Source organism: Octopus bimaculoides, chromosome 4, assembly GCF_046866305.1.
Source record: "Octopus bimaculoides isolate indiv1 chromosome 4, ASM4686630v1, whole genome shotgun sequence".
Lineage (NCBI taxonomy): Eukaryota > Metazoa > Mollusca > Cephalopoda > Octopoda > Octopodidae > Octopus > Octopus bimaculoides.
The window spans coordinates 146454186-146466861 of NC_142931.1; positions in this window are offsets into that span (position 1 = coordinate 146454186).

A 12676-nucleotide genomic window follows, 5' to 3' on the forward strand; every position below is an offset into this window, starting at 1 on the left:
AGAAAATAATTCTCTAAAATATCAATAAATAATAATGTATAAAAAATAGGGATGAACCAACAATAGGGGATGGAAGTAGGGTCCACTTAGCAGCACTATAAACCTCCAGGCAAATCAATGCATTGAGCCCCGTGGTATATATTTACTTATTGACAGCAAACCACAACATACATAGATCAGAAGTGGGTCCCAAGACTTGTAAGGGTCACCAGGTGATGCCCAAACCTTACCAGAATGTTTGCAAAACAGTGGTGTCATCTAAAGGCACCCAATGACCAGATGGTGATGTTAAAGTAGCCCATGGATTAAATGTAAGTAGGTAAAGACAGGATTTGAAACCAGAACACAAAGGGCCAGAAAAAAATCCCTCAAAGCATCCAGTACTCTAATAAGTTTTGATGCCAGTCCAGCACTTTAGAATGGTTACCTTTACTCATCCACCCTGGAAGAATAAAAGACAATGTTAATCTCAGTAAAATTTGAACTCATAAAGCAAGGTACTGGAATAAATACCACAAGGCACTCTGTCTGACACTCAGCCAATTTGCCAGGAGGGTAATCAAAGGAACTCAAAACATTATGTGCCACAACAAAACATCACACTGCAAGGGACTCCATCATCATCATCATCATCATCATCAACAACAACAAACCCTGGGCATTCCTGTTTTAAGTCTTGTGATTCATAAGGCTGGTTTCCATGGCCTGTAAATGATGAAGACCACAACATACACACTGAATAGGATGCCAGTCTGTCACAGGGTCAGTCATTTACAGCCTAATGGACTGGAACAATGTGAAATGAAGTGTTTTGCTCAAGAACAAGACACACTGCCCGGTTTGGGAATTGAAACCACAATCCCCACATCATTAGGCCACATACTTTCACTATCATTTTCCATCCCCACACCCACCAAAAAATTAATAAATATCACCAAAACAAAAAGAAAAAAAATGCAAGGAAATCAACAGAGTTAAGTAGAAGACCAGTTTTGTTGAACAGCTGCATAAATGGGTCACCCACAGTATATTACAGGTACTTACTTCACCTGTCTTTAATTAAGTGAGCAACATTTCAGTAAAATTAAATAATTAATCGTTAATTATATTTTATAAAACAACAACAAAAAACCCCTGCAATAACAAAAATATGTTTAAAAAAATAATAAAACATGGAGAAATTTGAAATGATTTATGATAGTAAGTCAATGGAATTGGTAAAACATGATCTCACAGACCAAAATATAAGAGGTATAGTTTATATATGTGTGTGTGTGTGTGTGTGTGTGTGTGTGTGTGTGTATTGTTTTAGTACCAAACCGTGAAGCTCAATAAAGGTTATTAGTTAAATATGTACATGAAGAGCTTCTACACAGTTTCTATTGACCAAATTGCATTCTCAAGGAATTGGTTAGCCCAAGGCTATGGCTGGGGGTAATTGCGCAAGTGACAGCACACTGGGATTGAACCTGGAACTATATTGTGCACTTTATCTATCCACATATTTATCTATTCTCTCCTTCTCTTACATATGTACACTCATACATACATACATTTACATACATACATACATATGTACAACAGTTTTATAATCATTAATTAGCTAAACAATCAGAGATTTATACATTTATGATCACTTGTCAAATGTATACATAATCAGCAGTTATATAGTCAGTAGTTAGGTATACATGCATATATACATATATATATATATACACACACACATAGAGAGAGAGAGAGAAAGTGTAGTTTATGTATATAATCTATGTGTTAGCTATATAGCCTGTATTACATGCAAATATCTATCTATCTATCTATCTATCTATCTACATATATATATATATATATATATATATATATATATATATATTTATATATATATATATATAGGAGAGTATTGTAGTTTGCTTGAAGCATTGTGTATTGTTTGTAAAGAATAAAAAGTTTTGAATGGTACAACAATGCACTATAGAACAAAAAATGGACTATATACCTGTTGTAATTTAGTTATCTATAGTCCGATGATATTTCGGAATACAATTCCTTCTTCAGATATTCTTAGATGGAGTCTCTGCTATAAATTGTTTTCCAACGGCTTTTATTTTTTCGGAAGCGTCTCAGTAGTGGTCTCACGAAGCTTCTTCCGGAATTCCTCATGAGAAGTGCGTGAGGTCGGCTCCGTCTCAATCTCTTGTGTGTTGGTATATCTGTAGCGCTAGCCGTTGGAAAACAGATTATAGCAGTGACTCCATCTAAGATTATCTGAAGAAGGAATTGTATTCCAAAATATCATCGGACTATAGATAACTAAATTACAACAGGTATATAGTCCATTTTTTGTATTATAGTGCATTGTTGTACCATTCAAAACTTTTTATTCTTTATATATATATATATATATATATATATATATATATATATATATATCTACCTATATATATATAATATATTATTATCTGGGTAATAACCTTATAGAGTGCTTTCCAAAGCTCTTCTCTGGGTATCAGCCACCAAATGGTATCATACTGTAGGACTTTTTCTGTTACTGGATATACATGTGGAAATTCACAAATATCCATATGAGAGTATTAAAATTTGTGTGTTTGTGTGTGTGTGTGTGTGATAACAGTTTGACTGAGCTCCAATTACTTAAAGTTTCATGGACACAAAACACATCCACCTCATAAATGTTTAGAGACAGAATGGAATATAATTTCAAGGAAATTTAAATGGCGTCCAGGTGAGAGTGTTTCAGCCTCCATTCGCCAGTTCAGATCCTGTGCCTATTTTTACTCTCATAGCAATATTATATTCTTAATTGGAAATTTCACATGGGGCATTAAACTGTATGTTGGCATTCTTTTGGGTGGTATTATTTTAGTGATAACAATCACTACATGGGGTTGTAACCAATATGAGGGTGTCACATGACATATGAGTTTGTGTGACCAGCATGAGTGATAGTAGGCTGTAATCAGTACTGGACATAGGAAGGATATACCCTGACGTTGTATGTAGACCAGCCTGGTTGAGGGGTGGGTTAGTCTGTTTATCGATGGCCGATGGCTTGAAATAAACTAAATTATATGGAACTAAGGCAAACTGTTATTAAATACATATAACTCCAATTAAATGTGTTGAGTGTATTAAATGCTGTTTTCTTTTCTTTCTTCGCTCAATCATGGACACACACACACATGCACATGCGCACGCACACACACACACACACGACAGTGGCAAATGAGTATTTAACCACTCATTTGGTGGATAAATATATTTATTACTTGTTGATTAGTCTTTTGGATGTCTCATTGAACATGGAGGCCAATCATCAACATTTTAAAGTAGAATGCTGGAAAAATTGCAAAAATTCCCACATTATTCATCCACAAAGAAAAAGTGAACCCACACACACACGTACGCATGCATGCACACACATATTTTATAGCCCGCTAAATAGTCACATAGTTATATAGTCACTGGGTGTTATATGTAGCCTGTGTGTATATGGATATAGTGTGTGTAGCCAATTGTTACATCGAGGGTTGATATGGAAATGGTTATCATTGAGGTAAAGGTGAGTATAATAAATAATTAAAATGGTTTTAATGAATGATTAAGATGTGATTAGCCCTATTAACATGAGGTACAGGGGAAATATTGTGTGACATTCATGCCTGTTCTCCAAGATGTTAGCCACAGAAGGGAACTGGTTTCAATCAGGGATTGAAACTAGAATATACATATATATATATTACTCTTGTCAAACCACATGTGTGGTGTGTGTGTGTGGATGTGTGGTGGGAGTATGTGCATTTGTATGTGTGTGAATATGTACAGACCGGTATGTTTGTATGTATGTGTGTGTGTATGAATGAGATGTATTTTTAATTGTATTTACATGTGATCCAATCAATTTATTTCTGATAATTGTTGGTATTGACCAACGGTCAGTGTTGTATACTGTAATGCTCTGCAGTGACCAGTGGTCAAAGTAGTGTCATATGCTGTGCCATACTGTACCAGTTAGTAATAAGAAGCGGTTAGTAGCCAAAGTTGTATACCACATATTACTGTAGTGGTTAGTAGTGACCAATGTTAGATAGTGTATCATACTGCATTTTTAGTGACCAATGGTCAGTACTGTGTCATGTGCTGTCATAGTGGTCAGTGTTGTATTGTAAACTGTGTCTTACTCTAAAAGTAATGATTAATGGTCAAAGCTGTGTTATACACTGTACCATACAGTAACAGAGACCAGCGGTCAGTTTTGCATACCATATCATACCACAGTAGTTATGACTAACCAGTAGTCTGTGCTTTCTTATTTATTATATCATACTGTAGTAGTTGACAGTGACCATTAGTCATCAAAGTATAATGTATCATACTGTAATAGGAGTGGCCAGGGGTCAGTGATGTAAATTGCATCATAGTGCAATGGTGAGTTGTAACCACTAGCCATCAAAGCTTGTTGTAAACCATATCATATTATAATTATCAGTAGTGACCAGCGATCAGAACTATGTTACATATTATATCATACTGTAATTTTTACTATTGCCCAGTGGTCAGTGCTGTGTTACATACAGTGGTGTCAGCTATGTTGTATTCTGTATCATACTATAGTAGTTATTAGTGACTGGTGGTCAGTGTTATGTTATATACTGTATCATAATGTATTAGTTCATAGTGACAAATAACCAGTTCTGTGTTCTGTGTAATAGTAGTGACCGGTGGTCAGAGCTGTGTTATATACTGTATCATATTCTGATGGTTTATAGTGATTAATAATCAGTTTTGTGTTATATACTGTACCAGAGTGTAATTGTTAGTTGTGACCAGCGGTCAGTTCTGTGCTGTATACTATGTCATATTGCGATGGTCAGTGAACACCAGGTAGACAGAGTTTGCATGAGGTAATGTCTTATGAAAGATTGGGTTGTGATTTGGTTGATTGGTGAATTGGTAAATTGGTGACTTGGCTGGTGTATTTGTCAGTCAGAAGGGGAGTTCAAACTTTCTGATAATCGTTTTTGGTCAGATTCTTTCACGGTGTTTAGTATGGACTGCTTCACTTCAGCCGCAAGGTCAATGCCGTTGTCAAGGTGACTACACAACACCTTCAGCTGCAACGATAGATGGAGACATATGTTGATAGATGCAAATGGTGAAATACACAAATAGACATTGCAATTAGATGAAAGGGACTGTAAATATGTATGTGTGTGTGAATGCATGTATATAAAAGAAGAACACAAATGGGGTTCAAAATTCACAACAGCTGTTTCAGAATCATTTTATTGATACATTTTCACATTACATCATGGCAAAAACCTGCCATCATCAGGTAAATTTTGAATACATAAACAGGTAAGTTTTATATTGGATTTAGTACCCTCCTCACCAGCACCCATCACCGACCCTATCGCATCACCGACTCCTTCACCAGCACTTCTACCAACATCATCTGTTGCATCTCCTGCTCTCTCTGCCATTCTCTGTACATCGGACAAACAGGGCGCCGCCTGGCCAACCGATTCACGGAACACCTCCGAGACATCAACGTTTGCAATGACACGCCGGTGTCACGTCATTTCCGCTCTGCCAGTCACTCCTTGCAGCAACACCTGTCTATGTTTGGATTGTCCATGCACAGGGGCCATCCGGACTCCCATTTGCGCCGTGAACAAGGATTAATCTTCTCTCTTCGCTCCTTTGCGCCACATAAGTTCAACTCCCCTCCCCTGCCTCTCTCTCTCCCCCTCCGCCCTCCCTCCTACTTCCTACCACCCACCTCTTCTCTCCTCCCACCCACTTCTCCCCTCCTGCTCTGACTCCTACTTCTCTGTACTTCTCTTCACCCCTACTCTTTCTCTTTTCTCTCTCTCTCTTCTCACTTACTCTCTTTCTATCTCTCTTACTCTCTTCCTCTCTTTCTCCTCGCCAGCATTCTCTCTCACACACACACACACACAGCTTCTCGTATTTGGATCACCGCTTCTTTCCCCATTTGTTATCTCCCCTTTTTCTTAGCTCTATGTGTGAACTTTCTGTCCGGCAGTCGCCATGATAGATCGCTGACCACAACATTCAAATTTTTTTCTCCGTGTTTTTCTCCTTGTTTTCTCCTTATTCTTTCTGTTGAAGAGCGTAGCTCGAAACGTCAAAGACTTTCTCTATTCCCGAACGTTAAACTAATACATCCTTTTGTTGTTTACACCACCTGTCCTCATCTGTTGTTGTTTTTTCGTAAATTCTCCCACATATATATATATATATATATATATATATATATATATCTGTTTGTGTGTATGTAAGTATTTATGTGTGCATGTATTTGTCTTTGTGACTGTCCCCACCACCACCACCACCACTTGATAACTGGTTTTGGTTTTTTTACATTGCCATAACTTAGTAGTTTGTCCAAAGAGACTGATATACTTCAGAAAAAAATAATTTGCTCGACTAAACCCTTCAAGGTGGTGCCCCAGCCTGGCCGCGGTCCAATGACTAGAACAAGTTACAAAACTATAGTTTTTCAGAAAAGCAAAACAATAACAGCTATAAATAGTTGTTTTAAAATTTCCATTTAAATATGTAAATTTATAAACCTATCAAACCCATTACAGCATGGAGCAATTGTGAGTGCATGGTCAAACAGACGCCGGAGAAAATATGCCAAGGTTATATAATAGCTGGCCATAACAAGAACAAGAACAATAACAATCTCTTATATAATGGAGTGGCACAGATTTGAGTTTGGATAGAATGGCAGTGTGCGTGTGTGTGGGTGTGGGGGTATGGATGTGAGCGTGTGCGTGAGTGTGTGTGTGTGTTTGTAAGCAGTTATGTGAGAGGGTAAGTATGTGGGAACATGCATGTGTGTGTGTGCGTGTGTGTATGTAAAATGATGCATATGTATATGTGTGTGTATTTGTCTGTGATTATATCAGAGGGAATGTATGTGTGTGAGCGTGTATTTCTATGTGTGTGTAAATATGAGTGAGGATGTGTGTGTGTGAACATGTATTTGTATGTGTGTGTGTGTATATAATTATGTACATGGGTATATATATGTGCATGTATGTATATTATATATATATGTCTCTTAATATAATTATACAGGAGGGTGTGTATATGTAAACGTATTTCTCTGTATGTGTGTAATTATGCATGAGGATATGTATGTGGTATGTGTTTGTGTGTGTGTGTTTACATGAGAGAGAAAGAGAGAGAGTTTGTGTGAATAAAATTATGTGAGAGTGTATACATACATACATTCATACATACATATATATATATATATATATATATATATACACACACACACACACATATATTAGTATATGCATTTATGAATTTGAATTTGTGTGAAAGAAAGACAGTCTGTCAAACTGAAAGTGCTTATGTAATTATGTGTGTGTGTGTGTGTGTGAGACCAGACTGAACTTTACTCTATATTGAAAGTAGAGAAATAGTGATTCCAAGTAACCCTGAACAGGATTATTCCATCTGTGACCATCCTGACTTTGTAGAGAATGTGTAGGACCGTAAAACTTAATATGTACTTGTGGGGTGTGATCTAAGAGATTTGGCTGTTATTACTAACAGGTTGCATGACCATATAGAAACATTCTCATTGATTCATCATCATCATCATCCTCATCATCATCCTCATCATCATCCTCATCATCATCATCATCATCATCATCATCATCATCATCATCATCATCATCAACAACTACTGGAAATTATTATAACAAGTGCTAGGAGTCATAGGGCCAGTTACTTGGTTTCCATGACATGTGATTGACCAGGATCCCAGCACTCCCTCCTGGATGGGATGCCAGTCCATTGCAGGGTTAACTTACCAGCTATTGCTGGAATTTATTTACAGTTTAGTAGACTGGAGCAATGTGAAATGAACATAATGTACCATCCAGTCTAGGAATTGAAACCACAATCTTGTAATCATGAGCGCAACACCTCAACCATTATGTCACAGGCTTTCTTTTGTAAAACATCCTCAAATTCAATTAACTTAATGAGATAAAAAAGCTTTCAGTATTTTAATTGTGTTTTTGCATATTGAAATGTAATGAAAATAATTGCTTATTTTCTCATTAGTGAATAGCAACAATAATTGTTGACTAATTACCATATGTGATGGAATATCAGATGCATGATTTTTGTTTTTTTGGAAAAAAATTTCAAAAATCTCTCTCAGTTCCAAAATGCAAAGTTTGACCAATATTAAAAGCTTTGATGCATTGAAAACGTTTTTCACCTGAATATGAGCTGCTGGTATTGGGTGAGGTGGTGGGGGGCATCTGATTTGCCCATGTGTCTTTTATCCTTTCAAATATTATAATTTTAATCAAAAATTATTGTTATTATTGATATTAAGGAGGGTGGTGGCAGCGATGGTGGTGGTGGTGGTGGTGGTGGTGGGGTTAGCAGAATCATTGCAGTATCTAACAGAATGCCTTGCGGCATTTAGTTTTGGCCCTTTTCTGTTGGGTTCAACTTTGCCCCTCTCCCTCTGGCACTTACAAAATAAGTTCAGCCAAATATTGGGATCAATATAGTCCTGTATTCCTCCCCCACCCTTCCCATCAAATTTGTGACTTTGTGCCTCTGTTAGAGACCAATATTGAAGTGGTTTGTAGAAGACTTGGCAGAGCAGAATTGGCACAAAATACCTTGTGGTATTTAGCTCCAGCATTCCATAGTTTGAATGACCCACACCACACACACCTTATAAATACCCCACATAAGCCCTCTACATTCACTTGTCCATACATCACTGCCACTCAACCCCAAGCATCTTACATGCCTCTCCTCTTCTAATGGGTTCCAGTTAAAGGACAATCAACGGGATTTGTTTGTGAGAAACTGAACCATCTTTGCTGAGCTACAAATTTCTAAAGTCAAATATTGTACTTGTTCTCTGAGAGTAAGAAGTACTGTCTCGAATCTGAGGACTCACTGGACCGGTTACCTGGTTTCCATAGCACTTAGGTGACCAATATCACAACATTCCTCACCCAACAGGATGATGACCCATCACAGGGTCACTCATGTCCAGCTGAGTGGACTCTGGAGCCAATGTGAAATGAAGGATTTTGCTCAAGAATGCTATGCATCATTTGGTATGGGAATTGAAACCACAATCTTGCAGGCCGTGTGCCTTCACTTCTTTTAGTGAGCACTTAAAATATTTTCTTAAAACCATCCAAAGCTCCAGAAATAATTGTTTAAGAGCTGAGATAAGATGCAGCAATATTAGTAGATCTCACCCGCCAAGGTTGACTTTGCCTGTCATCCTTTTGGGGTCGATAAATTAAGTAGCAGTTGCGTACTGGGGTCGATCTAATCAACTGGCTCCCTCCCCAGAAATTTCGGGCCTTGTGCCTAGAGTAGAAAAGAATATTAACTTTCCTAGATCCTGGGTCTTACAATTTACAGCTGAATTGCCAAGTTAACCCTTTCATGCCAAAACTCTCAGAAAGATTAAGGTCAGTGATTAACTTCCAAATTTTGGTACAAGGTCAACAGTTTCAGGGAAGGAGGTAAATCAATTACATCGACCCCCAGTGCTCAACTGGTACCTAATTTTTCAACCCCAAAAGGATGAAAGGTGAAGTTGACCTCAGCGAAATTTGAACACAGAATGTAAAGATGGATGAAATGTCCCCAAGCATTTTGCCTGGCATGGCAACTGATATTGGTTTCAAATTTTGGCACAAGGCCGGCAGTATTAGGGGGAGGGGATAAGCTGATTGGATCAACACCAGTATGCAACTGGTACTTATTTTTTCGACCTCGAAAGGATGAAAGGCAAAGTCGATCTCAGCGGAATTTGAACACAGAATGTAAAGACAGATGAAATACCACTAAGCATTTCGCCCAGCATGCTAAAGATTCTGCCAGCTCACCACCTTAAGTTAACAATAATATTAAACATTCTTTTAATTTGTCAAGTTAGAGCAGTTTGTGTGATTATTTATTACTGTTCCATTATCTAGAATCCTTGGTTCAAATCTTGCTATTTCCTTTCTTTTCTTTCTCTCAAACAATATTATAATATCTTTACATTTATATCCTAACAAAATATGTTGGGCATGAGAAAAATGTTTTGTCAGAAAATACTTTTTCTCTGACCTATTTATGTTTACACAAGTGTTTAAGTGTTTCTGTTTATATATACTTCAATATATATATATATATATATATATATATATATATATATATATATATATATATATATATACATACATATACATACATATATATATATATATGTATATATATATATATATATATATATATATATATATATACATACATACATATACATACATACATATATATATATATATATATATATATATATATATATATATATACACACACACACATATATATACATATATATATATATATATATATATATATAAACATACATACATCATCATCATCATCATCATCGTTTAACGTCCACTTTCCATGCTAGCATGGGTTGGACGATTTGACTGAGGACTGGTGAAACCGGATGGCAACACCAGGCTCCACATATATATATAAACATACATACATATATATATATATATATATATATATATATATATATATATATATATATAAGATTATTCTCTCTCCAAAGCATTGCCATAGCAACTGCTTTGTCTCTCTTGCGGTATGAGCAGTTGCCCCATCTTGCAGGAACCATGTGCGAGGTCTACTTTGAATGGCTGGGTGCAAAAAGGTCTAAATCATGGATATCTGAAAGAGAGGGTTTACACCAACAAACTGGAAACCCAGGTGCAACTGAAGGAGAATGTCAAAAGAGAAATCAGAGAAGTAGGGTCTGAAACTCTTGAGGGTGTTATGGTGCAAGTTCTGGAAAGACCATAGGCATGCAGAGCGGAAAATGGCTGCCATTTAAGTGATGGCATTTTTCATACGTGATGTAGTGGTGTCGCAAAATTTGACCTCTGCATATTAATTTCCATTATGTCTTTTATATTGTATCAAAATTTCATGCATTTATTTGTAGAGTTAAGGAAGTTATTAAAAACTGAGGCCCATCAGTGACTTTTGGGACACCCTGTATATATATATGTGTGTGTGTATATATATATATATATATATATATATATATATATAGGTATATGTATTCTTTTTTCTTTTTATTTGTTTCAGTATATATATATATATATATATATATATATATATATATATATATATATACATATATATATATATATAGAGAGAGAGAGAGAGAGATGTATTAGACTTTTGATTATGGGAGTATAGGGAATATAGGCTCAAATTCAGGATTAGGGATTGCTTTGTATCCTTAAGTAAGACACTTCACATTGTTTCTGTCTACTCAGTTGAAATGAGTATCAGCCTGGTGCTATTGCAGCTCTATCTCTCTCCCTTTCTCTCTCTCTCCAACTGCTCCATCTTGATTTTCTTCTGGGTCAAGAGTTGGAGAGCCGAGAGGGAGCCTGTGTCTGCACATGGCTCCACAGGCACCTAAAACATTCAATGAAAGCAAGATACATGCTACCAGGTCATACTCACTTGTGTGTGACGGCTGGAGCTTGGTCCTATCCTTTACACACCTGTAAATAATTTTACACATTTTCTCCTCACTTTACACATCTTCACAAACATTCACACATCAATTTCTTTCTGATCACATCTCTATCTCAACACATTTATCCCAGTCATTAGAATAATCTATCCCCTATCTTTACCCATCTCTCCTTGCTATACTTACCTCTATATTGACATGGCCTTCTCCGTCTATAGACATACGTCCCTATCTTTTTGTTTTTACACTCGTGTTTCTACCTTTACACATCTGTTCCAACCTTTACACACACCTGTTCCAACCATGACACACCGGTTTCAGTCTTTAACACCTAAACATGTCCATTCTTATTTTTATACACATTTGTTGCAGTTTTTACAATCCTGCCTCATCTTAGCACATCTGTTCCATTCCTCAGTCTTTCATCTGTTCCAGCAGACATTAATTCTACAGACAGTTGAGCCCAGGGCTAACAATGTCTTCATCCAAGAGCATTGAGCTCCAATTAAACAATACAGTAGAGAAGAACTCTAAAGTACAATCCAGAAATCTCTACCATAGAGTATAGTGTTGATCAGAACATTACCACACAGCACTGTATACTAATAAACTATTGTTTAGGGTACAATAGGAAACTATTGAACATAATACATCAAAACACTGTAGACTTGTGTATTATACTGTACAGGATACACTTTAAGAGTGACAGGAAAGAGATGAGGGCTCTGAATATCAGTTTGTTGGAGTTTATTATAGTATAATACAATGACCAGGATAAGACACACTATCTTGTGAGCTTGCATCATAATTGTGTAACTTACTCATTGAGTAAAATACATGAGTTTAGAACTTCCATTTTACTCAGGCTGATTGTATGTTGTTTGTGCACTTGGTGAGTGGATTATGTGCAACTATGACATAATCTCACAAAACGGTTTAAAATGTATTCTAAAGATTGTATCATATTCACTCTATCTATCTGTCTGGTAGTTTCTTTCTATCTATCTATCTACCTACCTTGTCCCCTCTGTGTTGAGCCCTGTGTGGCTAATAAAGAAACATATCTAT